This window comes from Lactuca serriola, chromosome 5, assembly GCF_051521515.1.
Source record: "Lactuca serriola cultivar US96UC23 chromosome 5, Lser_US96UC23_V15, whole genome shotgun sequence".
Lineage (NCBI taxonomy): Eukaryota > Viridiplantae > Streptophyta > Magnoliopsida > Asterales > Asteraceae > Lactuca > Lactuca serriola.
In genome coordinates this window covers 99,709,902-99,732,356 of record NC_136412.1, presented here as the reverse complement: position 1 = coordinate 99,732,356, position 22,455 = coordinate 99,709,902, and the positions used below count along the sequence as shown (strand labels likewise).

The 22,455-nt window shown below is 38.9% G+C and overlaps 2 long non-coding RNA genes across 2 annotated transcripts; both read right to left on the bottom strand.

Moving 5' to 3' along the window:
- Nucleotides 1-6,244: 6,244 nt before the first annotated feature.
- LOC145051191 (uncharacterized) lies at nucleotides 6,245-6,970 on the bottom strand. The gene is made up of 3 exons (XR_013683452.1): nucleotides 6,849-6,970; nucleotides 6,581-6,655; nucleotides 6,245-6,368 (listed from the first exon to the last, which is right to left on the bottom strand). It is a non-coding gene; the product is annotated as an uncharacterized LOC145051191 (long non-coding RNA).
- Nucleotides 6,971-20,137: 13,167 nt separating this feature from the next.
- LOC145051190 (uncharacterized) lies at nucleotides 20,138-21,727 on the bottom strand. The gene is made up of 2 exons (XR_013683451.1): nucleotides 21,450-21,727; nucleotides 20,138-20,606 (listed from the first exon to the last, which is right to left on the bottom strand). It is a non-coding gene; the product is annotated as an uncharacterized LOC145051190 (long non-coding RNA).
- Between the last annotated feature and the right edge of the window lie 728 nt (nucleotides 21,728-22,455).

The window sequence follows — 22,455 nt, the reverse complement described above, 5'->3', positions numbered from 1 at the left end:
TGGCCAGAACCCCCATAGCACAAAGCAAGTAGCATTCGTGCGTTGAGTAACTAAACCAGGCATAACCTACACAGGCCATCCTACTGCTGACTAAATAGTCCTAGCATACAGCTCACACAACAGGCATATAAGGCATCTTTCCTACATCCTTAGCCCTAATTAGCATGCAATTCTCAGAATCATATATCAGGAACACAAGGCATCCTCCTAGATCCTTAGTCCTATTCTAGCATGCAGTTTTCTGAATCAAATCCATACAACATAACATAACAAGTATGGGTATCTTGGCAAAAACTTACTTGAGCCCGGCCATTCGCACGCATCACACACTTCGTCTTTCTTAAAACATCCCATTTTAGATTTTAGAAAACCATTTTCCTTGTAGAAATTCTTTTAGTCCCTCGGTTTGAGTCCAAACACCCCCGAGGGTGTGTCCGAATCCCTCAAACTAGGGCTCTGAAACTAACTTGTAACATCCCAAATTTCGAGGCCAAAAAATTCATTTTAAAATTTAACATGTAATAAAGCGTGTTACTAAAACATTGTCAAACTTACACTAATTATCAAACATAAGGTCATGTCTCAAAACAATATCATCATAAACAAAAAAAATCAGAGTACGATCCCAGAAAATCCAGTGCAGAAACAATGTGTGTGATGCGCCGCTACGCCGCCGACTCCTTCCCCTTGGACGAAGAGGTACCTGAAACCACAACTAAAACTGTAAGCACGAAGCTTAGTGAGTTCCCCCATCATACCACATAACATAAAATATCATCGGTATCTTTGAACCGGTAACAGCCATCGATATCTTTCAACCGGTAATCATCATCGGCATCTTTCAACCCGTAATCATCATCGATATCTTTCAACCGGTACTGGGGACTATCTCACCCCCTATCACTAGCATACAATAACGAGATATGAGCATACAGTCAGGCATAACTGGGTACTGACCTACCCTACTGTCCTAGAGACCAAGGTCAGAGAAAACTAATTCCTACTACACACAGCATATCATACAGGCATATCTCATAACCAAAGCACATAACCAAGTCAAGATAATTATCACAAAGACAATCATCTACTAGATACTCCTTTTTGGTGGGCTGGCATTGTGGCCTTAAACCCACCCCTATTGGAGGGTAACTCACCTCGAAAGGCTGGCTGCTGAAAAGCTGATCCGCAAATGTCTGACCGCTGCTCCGGTGAAACTCCAGCTATATTTCCACAAAACACTTATTCATACATTGATACTATTCCTAGGGTGAAATGACTATTTTACCCCCGATCGATTCTAAACCAAAGTCAAGTCAAAGTCAAAGTCAAAGTCAACTTCCAGGTGACCCGACTCGGCGAGTTGGCTCGCCAACTCGTCGAGTCCATATCCAGTCGATTGTCCTTACTCCCGTCTCTACTCGTCGAGTTAGGCATTGACTCATCGAGTTCTCTTTCTAACTGATACTCAATGGTCCTTTATCCGGCTCGCCGAGTTGTATGAATAACTTGTCGAGTTGATCTTCATCCGATGAGCACTCTATACCGTGACTTGCCGAGTTGTATGAACAACTCGTCGAGTCTGTTCTTGAGGCAAGAAGATTGCCTTGGACCCGCCGAGTCAGGGCATTGACTCGCCGAGTCCCTCCATTGTTGAGTTTGGCTTCTAACTCACTGAGTCCACCTATGGCTCACTGCTCTACTCACATACTCGAAAAGGGGAAAATCAGGGACTCGCGACTTGGCTCACCGAGTCCGAAGAACGACTCGCCGAGTCGCATACATGCAATCTCTATTCACTCGATTTTGCTTGAACCCAGTGCATTCCATTCATAGATCTGGGTTCCTAGGGCTCGATTAACACGTAAAGTTTCCAACTTTACGTGTATATAATCACCAATGGAGATTTTAAGGCTCAAAACACACTAAAAGGGTAGATTTAGGGCTTTCATGCAATACGGCCCCATAAAGGTATTAGATCTAGGCTCCTGGAACTCGAACATAGCTAGATCTAGTGGCTATTCAACCCATTATGATCCCTATACTACTATCAAGCTTGGAAATGGTTCAAGGATAGCTTTAATGGTGTTCTAATGGGGATTTAAGCATAGAAACAGAGTAGATCCAAATTGTACCTCAATGAACTCTAGATTAGGTCCTAGATCCTTGCTCTTCACCATCTCTTTTGGTCTTTCCTTCCTTCCCTTCTTCAATATTCAAGAAACAAGCACAAAAACACTTCAAATCACAAGGAGAAGGTTAGGGCTCAGTATAGGATGCTCTGAGGGTGAAGGACACTAGCTTGGGGTGCATAACGGGGGTTTAAATAGGGTGTAAACCCCTGAAATTAGGGTTTCTTCCAGACTGGTGGACTCGCCGAGTCCAGAGTATGGACTCGCCGAGTCGCCAACTTAAACGTGCTCAATATCCTGTCCCTACTCTGCGAGTCGGGCCTACGACTCGCCAAGTCCAAGGCTAAAATATAAAATACTTAGATAAATCATACATACTAGGAACCAGGTGCTACAACAAATTTCTACCATATGTATCTCGTTTAGTTAGTGTTACATTGTATTATATAATAGGGTTATATTCGTTACTCTGTACGTGTGAAATAATAATATCAATTCCTTTTCATCTATATTCTTTATACCCAAGACATTTTTAGGTGATAGTATAATCTTTGTTAATAAGTAAAGAAACGTATTATACTTATAATAAATTTCAAACAGGCTTTCAAAATTCTAAGTTTAACAAGGAAAAAGTGGTTCTGACCAAACCATAATTTTGATGTAAAAATCTGAAATTTAGCCCATAAGCCATTTGTAATTTTGGGGCATCAAAGTAGCTATAATTTAACTATATTTTCTATTATTAGGAATGTTGAAGGTTGAACCGGTGTAAAAGATATCTCAGGCTACTTTAGAGAGTGTTTGCTATCGGAGGTGAGTTCCTCACTTCATAACCTTAGGGTATTACATGTTTACTATTAGGTCGGGTGAAACTATAAACTATATGATTCATAGTTAAAGTAATACTTGTTGCATGAGCTATGTTTGATGTTTCTTTTTCTGTTATATGGAATATATATTCATGGTATGTTTGGGCTCGATGGCAGAATACCGAACCGACTGACCGATGGCCATTGTGCTAAGTCAGGGGGACTGAAGGCAGACTCGACGGTTGAATATCAAGTCCTTGTTTGGGTGTTGTTTGGGATGTGTTCCCAAATAGACACGAGATGCATAATATTAATGTTTATATTGTAATAACTCATGTCAAAATAAAAATACAAAATATATAATCATATTATATTAATATAAAATAATGATTAGTTAAAAGTTATTGAGTCAATTAGAGGCAAATTATGAAGATTAATGTAATAATAAAAAAAACGTCACCTTCATTGGGGCATTAAATTCGAGCAAATGAGAGGTCTTCATCAGTTATACTCTTAGGCATTATATCTAGCACGAAAAATCGAGTGGAAACCCCACACAAATTTCTGAAATCGGTTGAGGATCACAGGAGAAGTAGGACTTGGATGTTCTCGAATAGTTTTCAGAGTTTTTCCTGAAATCAAAGTATGACCACTCGATTTAAGCTTGATATAGTTGCTTAGATAGTTTTATATACATGTTAAGCGTGTTTTGGTTCAATCTCTTTTCTCATTTTCATCCAAGTAGTACCTAATCAACAAGATTTATAAGTAACATTTTTATTCAACAATTGTTTTAATCCACACTGTTTTGGTACATAATTTTGATAATTCCTTGTGGAAGGTTGTTAGGCAGAAGTGAAGATAATGATAGTGATTTTTATTAAATGAATTGATATTGTTTTAAATAAATGGAAACTTCAATATATTTAGAAATAGCAGAAAATATGAATTTTTCGGATGAAAGAGAGGTCTGATATAAGTTTATTCTTATGGGTGGGTAAAAAGTTAAATATACTTTAAAAAGGGAAAAAAAATGCATAGCCTACACTATTTGCTCTTTTGGTGTTATTCGCTTTCGATTCAAATACACAAATACAGTTATTAATTCAATATTCAAAAATAATAGTTTTCACCCCTAAACTTTGAGTTTTATTTATTTTAGGCTAAAATTAAAGGAAATTGAAAATTACAGATCTAGCTCCTGAGTTTTTATAACCTGTTGATTATTTAAAGTTATATAAATCAATATACATCGAGTTTAGCCCATGCATTTTCATACTTTAATGTTAAAAATACTTTTGGATATTACAAAAGTTGTATTTAAAAGTTTTAGCTTTGGGTTTTATTATTTATATTAGGATATGATTTTTAAGGGGAAGTATTACACCATCTAAAAAGGGTTTTTACGAAAATCACAATCAACGTGACTTGATTATAAGTCGTTTTATGAGACAAGTGGATGATTGAACCAAAACGGACACATAGGATGTTTTTCTGAATCATAGTCTTAGAAAAATTGTTGGGGAAATGTAGGGTGTGGGTACTGTGGTAAATTCCGGTTAAGACATAATGATAACGAAATGAGTTTTTCGTGTTTTGTGGTTGCTCGCACATAAATGTTTATCATATGGTTTATACGTGGCTTTTCAATTATTTATTTAAAGTATATTTTATGATAAGTATGGTTGTGTGCAAATGTTATTCTGAGTTATTTATCTATTGTGCGTTTCTTTTGGTGACAGGATTAGTGGGAACGGGTGGGATGTTTAATCGTCGTGATCATGACGGATGTGTTTGATCGGCAAGGATGGGAATTGAGATTTATACTCATTTCCTTCGATATTTAAAATATTTGAGTACAATGGATGATGAGTTGTCTCAAGGAGATGGGAAATGGACCTTTGGTTCTTTCTTTGGAGAATTAATAGTTCCCCTATATTATGTCATCGGGTGATATGTTTGTTATATGACTTATTGAAACTATATGATAAGGCCTTTTGTTTTTTTAAGTGATGGACATGTCTTGTTACACCCCCGAACTGAGAAAACGGCAAAAAACGTCCGGGGGTGGATGACGTCATGTATAGGATCATAAAACATGAATAATAGAGATTAAAGCATTACAACCATCATATTGATAATTTATAAGTTTTTACATTTTATTCAAATCATTGTTTGTTTGGTTTCCAAATACATATGACCAAAAATATGTGACGTGATGCTGTTACGCCCTATCTTCAAAATCAAACCCTTGTGAGTATCTCTTTACTAATTTACTGAGAATAAAAGTAGTTTTAAAAAAGTTTCAACAATTAAGTTGATGAGTTCATAAGCGTTTGTATGAGAAAAATCTACAATTTTTCCTTGTAAGATGAAAAAGTGTGATTCCAGAAAATCACATATTTTCTTGTAAAATGAAATGTAGTCTTAGATACCCTAAGACTGATATGTTTAAGTATTCCTATACTCAAAGTAGTAGTTTATAGTTTTAATCCATGTAAAATCATTTGAATGTATGTTTCCAGAAATGCCCGTTGTATTGTACTTGAAAATAGTGTAATGTAGTTTTATCTGTATAAAACCATTTGTATGTTTGTTTCCAGAAATGCTAGTTGAACTATACTAGGAAATAGTATAATGTAGTTTTATAATTATATAAAACCAATTGAACATAGTGTAAGTTAGTCTCGTAAACCAAATTTATTGTTAATACCCTTGTGAATTATTATAACCATGCCAGCGACTAGTTGGCCTGCTACGACGTTCTTTAGGCTTCAGAATGTTACGACATTTGTCACCCCAGACCTGCCGGTCTAACTGTAGCTAACAGTTTAGGTGCGAGATTGTCAGTACCATATAGATCTATACACAAGTGTCATGCTCTCCCTACAAGAGACACTGGTTATAATACATGACTTTCGTGTGTGCTCTGGTATGTATGGTGAATGTATGTCTCACAAAAACTGTATTAACTGGTTTACGTCTAGTGTAGTGAAAACTATTTTTCTTGTAAATGTATGTATTACCTTTCATAGTGTTTACATAGCGTAAAAATAATTATACTTCTAAATAATTATTTCTTTGTCCCTAAAGGGTAAAATAGTGTGAATGTCCCATAAACTATATATATATATATATATATATATATATATATATATATATATATATATATATATATATCGAAATAGTACTAACTAATCATATGAATAAAGAAAACAATTTAAAATACAATAACTATTAAAGCACATAATTAACTTAGCCTTTTTGAATTATTAAGATTTAGAACTAATTTGAGAAATAAAATGACCTTTCGAATCAAATGAGAGGGAGCCATGCCACAATTCTTGACAAAGATCACCACCATTTGATTCCCATCCCTCGAGATGTGGTTGAGTATGAAAATGCCTATACATTCCTTGTAAAGCTATAACTGTTAATATTACACAAAAAGTATTAGATACAATGCTTTTATCAAGATTAATTCCTAGGTTGCTAAGTAGTTCTTGCATACATAGATACATCAAACAAATTTAAAATAGAACAAAGAAAAGTTATTGGATATTAGCTAAATTAGAAAAAGGAAATTATTCATAGAAATTAGATTAAGAAAGAAATAACAATATAACGGGTTTTGATTAGTACCATTTGTAGCTCAATTCAGGTTTAATGATATCCACTTTAACTGAACTCCTCTTATGGTGCTTAAAGAGGCCTTCCCTGTATTTTTTATTAAGATAAACATAAGCAATCAGTTTTGAGAAGTAAATCATATATAACTAATTGATACATCAAAAAGACAAACATAAAAATGAAAGTAAAGTACTTGTGTGTATGAGAAGTTGAATTCAGTCACAGTTCAAGAACCAAAGTTCATTCCACATATTTATAAAGAGAAACCACAATCACATACCATTTCGGTTTCTTCATAATGAAGAGTTAAACATATAGCTTTTCATCCTATTTGGTTACCGCTTCTGGTTCTAGCCATCATTCTTCTTCTTTCCTTATCACCAAACATTATGTCAACATAATCACCTTACGAACCCTGCAGGGGTAAATATGAGCATTTACTATTTGTCAATGTTCCTAGGGGAATATCCGGTGTAATTAAAGCAATTAAAGAATGTTTAACTACAAAAATTCAAAAGAAGATCCAAAACAGAATAACCTCTACACGAGGGAAAATAATAATTAATGAAGCCACAATCGTGAACCTCTTTTTGAGCTGTATTAGAACTTTCTTCATCAAAACTAAAAGGTACAGGAAAAAACGTAGCTGATTACAGTATGATGTATAGGAAAAAGAATCCTTAAAATCAAACCCTAACCGTACCTGGACTCGACGGATCTGCCTTCATAACTTCGAGGTAACGTTGGATGTCAGATGGAACTCTAAGATGAAGAGTAATGATGGGGAGGCAGTGATGGTGGTGGGTTTAGCAGACGATGGGGAAGCTATGGTTTCGATGATTTGAGGAGATATGAGGAGAAACAAAGAAGGTGTTTGGGATTACTTTTTAAAATGAATTTTTGGACTCTTGGCCTTTTCAAAAAGTTAAAAGTTTAAAAAGGTGTTTAGCTATTCTAAAAGTTCTTTTAGAATGACTTTTTGCCAAAAAGAAAATGAAGTTGTTTTAAAATCCAAGAATATGTGACATTTGGTTTTTTGGTCTTTGCCTTCCTCAAAAGTTATCCAAACACATTTTAAAAATATTTTTTGAAAAAAGTTATAAGTTAAAAAGTCCTTTTGTCAAAAAGGACTTTTTAGGTTAAAAACAATCCTAAACACCCCCAAAGAATCCTAATTCATTAGGAATAGAAATAATGAGAAGATGAGTGTAAAATAGAATGTGGGACTCGGAGGTTAAGGGAGGAGTGTTGCAGAATCAGAAGAGAGAAGGTAATAGATTATGGAAAACTCAAGAAATTAGCCTGAAAGATCGGGAGATTTGCCGATTTAAAATTTTAAATTGCAAAAAAATTAGGAAGACAATGAATAATGAATATGGGGGATTTAGGTTTCTAGTTATTTGGTTAATGATGATGTCAACAAATAATCTAAAGGTGAAAAATATAGGATTGAAAAACTATCAATGGTCCTGATTTCTTTAGTTTTGAATTAAGGGTTCTTTTTTAATAATATTTAAAGATATTTTGAGTTTTTATAAGTTCCAAAAATCACCATTTTAAAACTACATTTGAGTATTTCAAAAACGTTATAAACGTTTTTATAAATCAAATTTTATTTAAAATAACAACTTCTTACATTACATTGTTAATTTTGAAAACCAAACTTCATGTGATGTTTTTTTGTCTAAAATTATTTTAGAATGTGAAATGTTAATTTATCAACCACACATAATAATTACATAAAATAAACAACAGAAAAACATGTATAAAATATATGTGCATAACATAACCAACTAATGATATTTTTTATGAGCCAATATAAAAATTCCAAGTCCATTCCTAAAGGGATATTTTAAAGGGTCAAAAGATATTCTTGTAATGTTGTTGTAGAAGCTCCCACTTGAGAGAACACTATTTGCTTGCAAAAGATTTGAAAAGCTTCTTTATAGCAATATTTCAGCAATTGTCGCTAAAATTCCGACAATCCTTTATCAATAGCATTAGTGACACTTTTCAGAAATTGTTATTGAAAATCTTGCACACCTTTTAGACTCAAAAATTACTCTTTGGTCTTCAGAAAAAAGGTTCCAACTTCATTTATTGTTATGCTTTTGTATAATTATTTGTAATAACTTATCTATTACTTACAACAATAAACGAAGAAAACAAATCTATTTAATTTATTACATACCATTTGAATAAATAAATTATTACAACCATTCTATAATAAAAACACCAAACACAATAATACAACAAAAACAATGATCATTGGCTAGTTTATCCACATCATACATATCAACATACACATAAAACAACCTTTGTTTTTCTAAGACAACTTTAAAATGACAAAAGATGCATTAAAACTTTTGTCACATAAAATAACAATTATAAAATTGTCATAGAAAATATATATGAACTTGTTTTTATACAAAACCAAGCTATTTGTATTCTCAAAAAACTAGGATTTCCAAAAATAAAAAAAATCTAACTAAACTTGCAAGATTGCACTGATACCAATTGTTAGGTTTTTATTCAAAAACTAGTTTCAAAAACAAAAAATTTGGCAACGGAAGACTTGATCATTTTTTAATAACAAAAACAAGTTAAACCCACCAAGGATCATCTTGCACATTTTTTAAAGAAACCAACACCAACCAACGAAGATGATGAATAAAAGACAAGCTTTGTAGTTCTTTGGATCCTCTTGAGAGGCTTGGAAGTTGATGAAGAATGATAAACTTTAGAGACACCAACAATGACTCAACTTTATGTAGAATGCTAGTTCTTTTGTATAAAACTCTTAAGACTCTTAAGCTTTATGTTCTTATCAAATTAAGAACCTAAAGAGAGCATAAAAACAAGTAATAAATCTTCAAATGTTCAAAGCAAAAGAACAGAGGAGGGGGGGAGAAGAGAAATCACAAATTTTCTTCACTTTCACAAGAGTGAACCAAAATGCAGGCAACTAACTTATTTATAGCATACGCTTAACCTAAAGGTCCTTAATCATTAAGACCTGTAACACCTGATTCCTGATATGTATTTAATTCAAGTAATTCTTATATTTTTATATGGGACTCGACGAGTTGGGGGCCCAACTCGTCGAGTAGACTCATGATCCACGGGAAGTTTAAGTGATCTTCTCGACAAGTCGGGAGACCAACTCGGCCAGTAGATGATGTTTGAGTGAAACCCTAAATTTGAGGGTTTGCACCCTATTTAAACAACTTATCTATCCCCATCTCAGCATCCATTGTCCCTTATACTTCCAAAAGACATTAGCTTGAAACCCTAGCCTTGTTTGAGTGCACTAAGGTCATTTTTGTGCATTTTGGGGGATTGTGAAGCTTGAGAAGAGAAAAGGAGCTAGGGAGTTAAAGTTGAAGCTAGAAGATGCAGAGATTGTGTTTCATTTCCAGCTCATTTTAGGTAAAAATCTTCTATCTTGATCTTCCATGTGTTTAATCATCTTTAGGGCTTGGATTTTGGTATATTTAGGGCATTCTAAGCCATTTTCGGGTTGTGGAGGGTAATATGGAGTTATGGCTTTAGATCTTGGTCTTTGGAGGGGTCTCATGGCATAAAGGTGCCAACTCTATGGCCATGAGAGCCCAATGTATCTTGTAGGTCTCGTTTTTGGTCCTTTTGAGCTTAAAGACCCATGCATGGACGTAAAGTTCATGACTTTACGTGTTATATCGACCCTAGGAGGTCAGATCTACCCTTTAGATGAGATGAGCTTAGCAGAAATCGAGTTTATGGACATGGACTTTAGTGGACTCGACGAGTTGTTCTTGGGACTCGGCTACACGGGTAGTGGTTCCAACCTTTGCTGTATTAAGGGTATGGTTGAGTCTAGGAAACGACTCAACAAATTTGGACGAGATTATAGACCTGGAAATCATGGGACTCGATGAGTGTATGAATAAACTCGAAGAGTCCAAGCCAATATCCCAAACCATGAAGATGGACTCGACAAGTTGTTCATACAACTCGGAGGGTCATCAACTAAACACATTCTTTTGAGGGAGATGAACTCGACTAGTTCAAGGGGAACTCGACGAGTCGGTTGAAGATGGTCCCTATGGTAAGATTGAAGGAGAACCTGGCGGGTTCTTGCTAGACTCGACAAGTAGAGTTAGGAGTTGTATTGAGTTGGAGGAGTATGGACTTGACGAGTTGGTAGACCAACTCGGGGAGTCAAGTCAATTGGATGTTGACCAAAGTTGACTTTGACCGGATTTTAGTTGACCCTGGATAAGGGTTACAAGTACAAATTGATAACTTAGAAGGGTTGTTGTGTAGGGATTGAGGAGTCGAGGAGAGTCGATTTTCACACCGAGGACAGTTCAGACACTAAGCGACATTGAGGTGAGTTACCTTCCAGGAGAAGTGGGTCTAAGGCACCAAGGCCGACCCATTAGTAGTTGATTGTAGTTGAGATGATTGTCTTTGTGATAATTGTTTGGTTTGCTATTACTTGATATGTTCTACGTGCCAGTATGCTATGTTCTATGTGATAGTGGTAGTATGAGGGAATAGTCCCCCGGTCGGTTGTTAGGACCGAAGGGTTGGTCGGACACCCCAGATATGTCTGAAAGCATGTTTATGATATGTTATTATGTGATATTAGTAGGGGTGAAATAGTCCCTGTGACCGGGTGAGATAGACCGGAGGCTAGGCAGGCACCCTAGAATGGTCTGACATGGGTAGTCAGCAGCCTAGAATGGCTTGACACGGGTAGTCAACACCCCATAATGGATTGATATGGGTAGGTCGGGCACCCGAGAATTGCCTGGCAGCATGTATGATTGTATGGTATGTGGTATGATGGGGGAACTCACTAAGCTTTGTGCTTACATTTTCAGTTTTGGTTTCTAGTACCTTTTCATCCAAGGGGTAGGAGTTGGCAGCGTAGCAGTGCATCACACACACACACATGATTTTCGCAATGAGTTTTCTGGGATTGTACTCTGATTTATACTATTGTTCGATGTTTTGATTTTGAGACATGTTCACGATGGTTTATGGATTGATATGATATTGACAATGTTTTTAGTAAACGATTTTATAAATTACTTAATTACAAACAAAAATTTTTGACTCGAAATTTGGGATGTTACAAGTTGGTATCAGAGCCTTGGTTTGAGGGATTTGGACACACCTTTGGGGGTGTCTAGATTCAAATCGAGGGCTTGAAGGATTTTTACAAGAAAATAGTTTTCTAAAATCTAAGTTAAAGAATTTTAGGAAGGAACGAGGTGTGTGATGCGTGCGACCGACCGAACTCAAGTAAGTTTTCCCCAAGATACCCATACTTGTTACGTTATGTTATATGATATGATTCTGATAACTGCATGCTAGAATAGAACTAAGGATCTAGGAAGGATGCCTTATATTCCTGTTGTATAAGCTTATTGAGTTGTATGCTAGGGCTGTTACTCAACAGCATGAAAGCCTAATTAGGTTATGCTTGATTTGGTCACTCGATGCCCAAATGTTGCTTGCTTGATGCTATAAGGGTTCTGGCTAGCTTTAACTAAATAGTAGGCGAATATGTAACAATATTTGCAAGCTAGTTAGGGAAAGGTGGTAGGGACTCCTAGTGCAGCTGATGGCGGAGAGTATGTCGGAGGGTATCCTAGGAAAGCCTAGGATGAGATTAGTTGGGAAGTTATATTAGTAGAAAAGGGACTTGGTCAAGTCAAGGCAGTTCTTGAGGAACGTAAGGATAGATGTGGAAGGTAGTATGGGCTCGTACTACTGGAAGCAGATGATCCGTACACGAATCAAGGAAGGCTGGTATAGAACCAGGAAACTTGGAGAGTGTGTGAAATCTCTTGAGAGTATGCATGACCCTCACATCATTGTGTTTGTTTTCAATATGGCGATTACGCGTACACTGTCCTTCAAGGACTTCAGGAGAAGTGGTGCACCGGACTTTCATGGGGTGAAGGACCCCATTGCTGCTAGGAGATGGATCGCAGACATTGAGTCTACATAGTTGACGAGCTTCTGCCCGAAGAGGTCGAAGGTCCGCTTTACTGCGGGATGTTTAAGGGATAGAGCTAGGGACTGGTGAGAGTCAGTTGGTGACTCGCTGGGATCCCCAACCATCGAGGCTATGACTTTGGCAGATTTTGTGACCAGGTTTAGGGCTAAGTTTGTGCCGGCTGTGGAGCTTTAGCAGCTAGCCAGAGAGTTTCTTGATATGAGACAGACGATCAAGATAGTGGCGGAGATCACCGCCAAGTTCAGGGAGAGGGCCTTGTTAGTACCTCAGTATGTGGGGGATGAGGAGATGCGGAAGACCCGCTACCATGATATGTTGAGGGCTGATATTCAGGAGCATGTAAGCTATTCAGCCTGCCCGACCTTGGAGTCCATGATTGCCAAGGCGCGGGAGAGGGAGATTGATTTGGAGCACCTCGGGAAGAGGAAGGCAGAGGCTGAGCAGGTTACAGGGGTTTCGGGTAAGAAACCCAAGGGATCTGACGTTAGGTCGAAGGACCAGCCGGGCCAGAGCCGCTGTAGGAAATGCGGCAGGCCGCATGAGGGAGCTTGTAGAGCGGGATCGTCAGGCTGCTACAAGTGCGGCAAGACGGGGCACTTTGGCAGGAATTCTATTGCCCCCGCCCCCATAGTTCAGACATTAGACCTGATTTGCTTCCATTGCAATCAGAGGGGCCATAAAAAGGCCAACTGCCCTAGATTGATAGCAGCAGCACTAGCAATAGTGGTGGCGCCGACTCCAGCAACTGCACGAGTTACAGAGGGCCGGAAGGTCAAGGCAGAGGCTATGGAGCCGAGCATTTCAGCTGACAGCCGAGGAGGCACGCGCTGCACCCGATGTGGTGACATGTATGATTTCTTCTCTCTAATCTTTTATGATATGTCGCTATGATTTTGATATGTTATATATATATATATATATATATATATATGTGTGTGTGTGTGTGTGTGTGTGTGTCTATATATATATATATATATATATATATATATATATATATATATATATATATGTGTGTGTGTGTGTGTGTGTGTCTGTGTGTGCTCTGTTTAGGATCGTTCCATGTGAACGGTATTCCAGTTCAGGTGTTGTTTGATTCGGGTGCTACCCGATCATTTATCTCTATTACGCTTAGCAAGAGGTTTCCTGAGTCCTCAGGCACATTGGATTGCACTCTAGAGGTCGAGATTGCGGACGATCGGTCAGTACGAGCATCAGAGGTTTTCAGAGATTGTGTTTTGAGATTGTTCGAGGAGCGCTACCTAGTAGACTTGGTTCGCATAACGTTGCAGGGGAATAAGGTTATTATAGGCATGGATTGGATAAGCCCTAATAGGGCGGTGATCGACTACGTGCAACAGTTTGTGCAAATCAGGACGCCAAGTGGGGGAGAACTGGCGATTCAGGGCAATAGGCCACAACGAGAACCAACCTTATGTTCAGCAGCGAGGGCAAGGCGCTACCTCCAGCAGGGTTGCGATGGATATGCTGCCTATGTTATGGACACCCGGGAGGCGGGTAAGGTGACGGTGGGCGATGTGTCGGTGGCACGAGAGTTCGCCGGTGTATTTCCTGAGGAGATGCCTGGGATACCTCCGGAGAGGCAGGCAGAGTTCAGGATCGACCTAGTCCTTGGTGCGGCTCTGATAGCGAAGGCACCGTATCGGTTGGCTCCTCCTGAGATGCAGGAGTTGTCTACACAGTTGCAGGAGTTGTTAGATAGGGGATTCATTAGGCCGAGCAGTTTGCCCTGGGGAGCCCTGATTTTATTTGTGAAAAAGGACGGGTCGCATCGGATGTGTATAGATTACCGGGAGCTGAATAAGGTAACAGTGAAGAACCGTTACCCACTCCCGAGGATTGATGATCTCTTTGACTAGCTTCAGGGAGCATCTTGGTTTTCCAAGATTAATTTGCGTTCGGGTTATCATCAGGTGAGGGTCAGAGAGGAGGATGTGCAGAAGACTGCTTTTCGGACGCGATATGGTCACTATGAGTTCGTGGTGATGCCTTTTGGGCTCACCAATGCTCCTGTCACGTTCATTAATCTCGTGAACCACGCGTGTAGGTGGATGTTGGATAGGTCTGTGATTGTTTTCATTGACAATATCTTGGTTTATTCCAAGACGCAGGAGCAGGATGAGGAGCACTTGCGGGAGGTTTTGGATACTTTGAGGAGGGAGAGCTTGTATGCTAAGTTCTCCAAGTGTAAGTTCTGGTTGTGCAAGGTGTAGTTTCTTGGGCACCTTGTCAACCAGAATGGGATTTCGGTTGACCCGACCAAGGTAGAGGCTGTGATGAGGTGGGAGGTTCCGAGGTCTCCATATGAGATTCGGAGCTTTTTGGGACTGGCAGGCTATTATCGGAGATTCATTCAGGACTTCTCCAAGATAGTCGTGCCCCTGACCCGGTTGACGAGGAAATTCGTGGTCTTTCGATGGGGGCCTGAGTAGCATACCGCATTTGAGACGTTGAGACAAAGATTTTGCGAGGCGCCAATCTTAGCCCTGTCAGAGGGCATGGATGATTTTGTAGTGTATTGTGATGCGTCCATCTCGCGTTTGGGAGCGGTATTGATGCAGAGAGGACATGTTATCGCTAACACTTCGAGGCAGTTGAAGCCTCAGGAGGAGAACTATCTGACGCATGATTTGGAGCTGGGGGCTGTCGTTTTTGCCCTGAAGATTTTGCGTCATTACCTCTACGGGGTTCGTTGTACCATTTACACGGACCACAAGAGCCTGAGGTATCTCATGGATCAGCTAAATCTGAATATGAGGCAGTGTCGGTGACTTGATGTGGTAAAGGATTATGATTGTGAGATCCTCTAGCACCCAGGGAAGGCCAATTTCGTGGCCGGCACGCTTAGCCGCAAGGCAGCACTGATCAGGGATACCTGTATGAGGATGACGGTTGTGACCCCGCTGTTGGAGCAGATTCGAGAGGCTCAACTAGAGGTCATGAAGGAGGAACGCCGAAAGAGTGAGTGTATTGTGGGTCAGGTTTCCTCCTTTGATTATGAGAGTCGTGGATTGTTGACGCTACACCGTAGAGTGTGGGGCCCATATCATGGGGGTGTACACCAGGTATTAATGGAGGAAGCGCACAGATCCAGGTTTTCTATTCATCCCGGGGCGACGAAGATGTACAGGGATCTTCGTCCTGATTATTGGTGGCCCTGCATGAAGAGGGACGTAGCTTGGTTTGTATAGAGATGCATGACCTGCAAGAAGGTCAAGGCCGAGCAACAGAGGGCACACGGCAAGACGCAGCCGTTGGACATTCCGTTGTGGAAATGGGAGGACATCACTATGGATTTCATCACAAAGCTTGCTAGGACTGCACGGGGAGTGGATCCTATTTGGGTCATCGTGGATCGGTTGACTAAGAGTGCCCATTTCATACCGATCCAGGAGAGCATCTCGGTCAAGAAGTTGGCCAATATCTACATTCGAGAGGTAATAGCTCGACACGGAGTGCCAATATCAATGATTTTGGATCGAGACGTGCGGTTAACTTCCAGATTCTGGAAGAAGTTTCATGACAAGTTGGGTACTTGTTTGCACTTCAGCACTGCTTTTCATCCACAGACGGATGGTCAGAGTGAGCGGACCATCCAGACTCTGGAGAACATGTTGCAGGCATGTGTTTTAGGCTTCGGAGGTAGCTGGGATACTTACCTTCCTCTGGCGGAGTTCTCCTATAATAACAGCTATCATGCGAGTATTGACTGTCCTCCTTACAAGATGTTGTATGGGAGGAAGTGCAGGACCCCGATATGCTAGGGTGAGGTTGGTCAGAGGGTCATGAGGAGTACCGAAGTGGTACTCAAGACTACAGAGAGGATCCATCAGGTTCGGAGCAGGCTTCAGACTGCTCAGAGTCGGTAGAAAAGTTATGCCGACAAGTGTCGATCGGACCTGGAATTCCAGGTCGGGGATATGGTACTCCTGAAAGTGTCGTGTTGGAAGGGCATCATTCGATTCAGGAAGCGGGGGAAGTTGGCCCCAGGTATATTGGACCTTTTAGGGTTGTAGCCCGGGTGGGTAAGGTGGCATAACCGCTGGACCTACTAGCCGAACTCATTCAGATTCACAGTACGTTCCACATCTCCCAGTTGCGGGAAGTGTCTGGTGGACGACTCAGTAGTGGTGCCCTTGGAGAATATTCAGGTAGATGACAGTTTGAACTACATCGAGCGGCCTATGACGATCCTCGACCGGAAGTCAAAGGATTCGAGGAACAAGAGGGTGGAGCTAGTGAAGTTGCAATGGCAGCACCGCAAGGCCTCGGAGTGGACCTGGGAGCCGGAGGATGAGATGAGGGAGCCTTACCCTAAACCATTTCAGGACCCAGAAGCAGTATTCGAGGAAGAAGTGTAAAATAAGTGGGGGAGATTTGTAACACCTGCTTCCTAGTATGTATTTAATTCAAGTAATTCTTATATTTTTCTCTGGGACTCGACGAGTTGGGGGCCCAACTCATCGAGTAGACTCATGATCCGCGTGAAGTTTAATTGATTTATTCGACGGGTCGGGAGACCGACTTGGCGAGTAGATGTTGTTTGAGTGAAACCCTAAATTTGAGGGTTTGAACCATATTTAAACAACTTATCTCTCCCTATCTAAACCTCTATCATCCCTATACTTCCAGAAGACATTAGTCTGAAACCTTAGCCTTGTTTGAGTGTTCTAAGGCCATTTTTGTGCATTTTGGTCGATTGTAAAGCTTGAGAAGAGGAAAGGAGCTTGGGAGTTCGGGTTGAAGCTAGAAGATCCAGAGATTGTGTTCCATTTCCATCTCATTTAAGGTAAAAAGCATCTATCTTGATCTTCCATGTGTTTAATCATCTTTAGGGCTTGGATTTTGGTATATTTAGAGCATTCTAAGCCATTTTCGAGTTATGGAGGGTAATACGGACTTATGGCTTCAGATATTGGTCTTTGGAGGGGTCTCATGGCATAAAGGTGCCAAATCTATGGCCATGAGAGCCCAATGCATCTTGTAGGTCTCATTTTTTGTCATTTTGAGCTTAATGACGCATGCATGGACATAAAGTTTGTGACTTTACGTGTTATATCGACCCTAGGAGGTCAGATCTACCCTTTGGAGTTTGGATGAGATAAGCTTAGCAAAAATCGAGTTTAAGGACATGGACTTTAGTGGACTCAACGAATTGTTCTTGGGACTCGACGAGTCGAGTAGTGGTTCCCCAACCTTTGCGGTATTGGGGGTCTGGTTGAGTCTAGAAAATGACTCAACAAAGTTGGACGAGATTATGGACCTCGAAATCATGGGAATCGACGAGTGCATGAATAAACTCGGCGAGTCCAAGGCAATCTCCTAAACCATGAAGATGGACTCGTTGAGTTGTTCATACAACTCGACAAGTCATAGACTGAACACATTCTTTTGAGGGAGATGAACTCGACGAGTTCAAGGGGAACTCGGCGAGTTGGTTGAAGATGGTCCCTATGGTATGATTGAAGGAGAACCCGTCGGGTTCTTGCTAAACTCGACAAGTAGAGTTGGGAGTTGTATTGAATTGGAGGAGTATGGACTCGACGAGTTGGTAGACCAACTCGGCGAGTCAAGTCAACTGGATGTTGACCAAAGTTGACTTTGACCGGATTTAAGTTGACCCTGGCTTAGGGTTACAAGTACAAATTGATAACTTAGAAGGGTTGTCGTGTAGGGATCGAGGAGTCAAGGAGAGTCGATTTTCACGCCGAGGACAGTTCAGACACTAAGCGACATTGAGGTGAGTTACCTTCCAGGAGAAGTGGGTCTAAGGCACCAAGGTCGACCCACTAGTAGTTGATTATAGTTGAGATGATTGTCTTTGTGATAATTGTCTGGTTTGCTATTACTTGATATGTTCTATGTGTCAGTATGTTATGTTTTATGTGATAGTGGTAGTATGAAGGAATAGTCCCCCAATCGGTTGTTAGGACCGAAGGGTAGGTCGGACACCCCAGATATGTCTGATAGCATGTTTAGGATATGTTATTATATGATATTAGTAAGGGTGAAATAGTCCCTGTGACCGGGTGAGATAGACCAGAGGGTAGGCAGGTACCCCAGAATGGCCTGACATGGGTAGTCAACACCCTAGAATGGCTTGATATGGGTAGGTCGGGCACTCCAGAATTGCCTGGCAGCATGTATGATTGTATGGTATGTGGTATGATGGGGGAACTCACTAAGCTTTGTGCTTACATTTTCAGTTTTGGTTTCAGATACCTTTTCATCCTAGGGGAAGGAGCGGGCAGCGTAGCAGCACATCACACACACACATGATTTCCGTAATGAGTTTTTTGAGATTGTACTTTGATTTATACTACTGTTCGATGTTTTCATTTTGAGACATGTTCATGATGGTTTATGGATTGATATGATATTGACAATGTTTTCAGTAAACGATTTTATAAATTACTTAATTACAAATGAAAATTTTGAATTTTGGGATGTTACAAGACCTTTAAACAAGCTTGTCCCCCATGCTTTTACTTTTGAATAAATTAATTGAAAGATCATCCCTTGTTACGCATCTCCAAATTTCGGCAATGAAAGAGAAGAATAGTTTAAATTTTATTAACTAAAGATTTATAAAATATAAACTATGTCTTTAGGAAAAAAAAACAAAAGGTTTCAACAAATCCAAAATGTTGTGCATGACTTATTAATTCATACCATACGAAATAATATGTTACTTGTAATTGAAAAATAATTACTTCCATGAAATAAATATTTTTCCAATTAATCATAAGAGTTTATTGAATATTTATTAAAATCAATTTCTAATAAATAATCAATTATATTGAGCTGTTGTTAGTGTGACCTCTTAATATCATATGTTAATTAACAATATCACTTTAATATGACTCTAGAACATACTAGATCTTTCATCTATATGAGCACCTAATTCATTTTATATAGCTTGAATTATTGTCCCTGATTTGCCTATCAAGCTACCAACCTTATCACTGGAATATAGAATCCTAAAAACTCTTTCCTTCTGAGCTTCCTTGGCAGGATCAAATCTTAAGTTTATTAAAAAAATGACACATGCCATTGATAAAATATCAAATACCTACACCACAGTCCATATTGGATGAGTACTTTTTATTTAAGCAACAACAATAGAAACAGGAATAGCTTCATCACAACAATAGATTATGAGGCAGCATAAAGTAGATTAGGAAGAGCCTCAAGTAGAAAAACCAAAGTTAGTTGTTGTGTTTTCTTGAAAGAAGTTGTTAAAATAGATAGAAGAAGGATAGGTGATTGAATAAATAGATAAAGTGTATTAAATAATTAGTAATACCAACCTCGATTTACAAGTATAATTACTAAAGTAATTGAAGGATTATGAGCAGCAATTGCAAGAGCTAAATATCAACCAATGGGATCTCCAACTAGAAGCTCTTTTAAAATATTACAATTCCAACTTTCTTGATCTCCTTTTGAATATCATTAACCACTCTTTCAAGCCAAATGATCCTTAAACCGTTCAACTATGAAAATTAATTCATGAAACAACATAGCCAAATAAGCACTTACAAGGTTAAAATGGTAATTTTGCATTCAAACATTTCATTCAATTCAAAAAGAAACATTCTTCACTCACTTAGGCATACACCATTTATTCATTTAATACATTACCCATAAACCACTTAACGACTGTTAACCATTCAGATATTGAACATATTTTTACAAAATTACTATTACATGTGGCCTATTAAAACTTTTTTTTTAAAAAAGGAGCAACCTATATCGTTTTAACTAATTAGATGGTAAAAATACCCGTAAATTTGAATTCATGTCCAACTAAGTAATGCTTATCTATTATAAGAGAGGGTTGACAGGGTGCATTGGTGCAGTTGTAGTCTGGATACCAATCAAGCTCACAGGCCAGAAAAAACAGTATGAGCTTAATGCCAAGTTGAATCCAAAAGATGGATTAGAATTGTTGCCCCATGAATGAAGAATCCACACGTATAGCACCAAGTAACTTATTGAGGTTATCTTCATCAAGCAAATATTAAGTGACTTAGTGACATTGTAAGCCATTTTACTTTCAATTCAAGCCACCAAGTAAATAGAACTTTAGGCAAACATTTGCCTAGAAATTATTAAGGGGATAGAAAGAACCCTAAAACTAACTTTCTTTTAATTGTTACCTGCAGTTAGGGGAACAAACACTTTGAACGAGTAGGAAGTAACATCAATACCTTTCCAACTTGTTATTTAACAAGAATTTCAGCATGCGGTTCTGATTATTTTACAATAGAAGAATCATATAATGCATAACAGAGTTGCAAACAAAACTTTAAGATCAAAAGGTGAATTTTTAACATGGATTCGTGTTTTTATTTGTTAGTCTCTTAGATACATCATTATCATCAACCATGTGTGGAGATCAAATGTCTAAACTAAAAGGTTTGGCCGTTTGGGTTTGTTCTACCTCTTTTTCTTCTCAAAATCAATATTGGTGTCAATAACTTCCCTAACAGATAACATGAGATCAACAAAATTTAAATTTTACTTACCTTTAGAGATGAATTCTTGAGCTCAGAGGATCAATTTCATTAAGAGGATCCTTAATTTCAACCAAAATCCATACCAAAAACTAAATATGAATGCTCTTAAGAGAAACCCAAATTAGCAAAGGCTAAGAACAGATGAACAGACAAAAATTTTTGGAATTGCCCAGAAAAGGGGATGAACGGAAAAACAGAATAAAAGAAAATTCGAAATGACACCTTGTTAAGTTGTGTTTCCACTATGAAATCAATAATAATATAGATACATAATGAGTAAATTCAAAAGAAGTAAAAGGAATTCCGGTTAGCATAGAGTAAATCGTACCTGTAGATGTTGTTATTTTGATACGCAGAGAAAAGGAGAGGCAAGTAATGATGTATGAATAGATAAGCCGATATTAACACATAATCATGGAGGGGATTACTCAGTGGAGAAAACCTAACACTGACCAGGTGTTTTGAGTGTTCACCTAGCTACTAACGAGCACAACACTAAATCATTAGGGACTCGCAATCGCATGCGAGGAGAGGTGAGCCCGAGATCGTCGGCGATGTGAGGTGAGACAGAGGTTACTGGAAAGGTTAGGTGGGGCTGATCAAGTCGTCGATTGCAAATCTCTTGTATGGAACAAAAAAGTGGTTTTGAATGATCACGTGTTTTTAATGTTCTTAAAAAAAACCCTAGAATTAAAAGTACCTATGATTTTTGTAATGCTCGATTTTGGTATAAGCTTAATTCTCTAATTAATTGTATTTTTCAATTGGGACTCGACGAGTTGGAAGCTCCGACTCATTGTGTCGAGAACGATTTTGGCCGCGGATATTTGTGGACCAACTCGACGAGTCGGGGTGTCCCAACTCGGCGAGTTGGAGGCTATGAAGGAAACCGTAATTTTAGGGTGTTGCATCCTATTTAAAGACCTTAAGTCCCTGGGTTGGCCTCCTTACCATCCTCCTTGTTTAGAAACCCTAATTTCGTACATTATACTCCAAGGTTGAGTGTGTGAGCTTGTGGTGGGCTTGAAGAGATGGTTTTGGACTTTTGGGTATTCTTTGGAAGGAGCTTTGAAGTTGGAGGTACCGAATTTGGAAGGAGGGCTTTACATCCAGAATCTCTCCATTTGTTGCAATCCTTTTAGGTATAAAGTTGATACATTGCTTTGTTATCATCTAGATCTCTTGGTTTGATGTTTCATCTTGATTATTGAGTTTATGTTTGGGTTGTCCAAGAAGTTGAGGATTCCAGGGGTTATCATGAAAGATCTGACCCTTTCATGACCTCTCTTGGATTAAAGTTGCCAGCTTTACTAGGTTCTAGGTCTCATTCATGC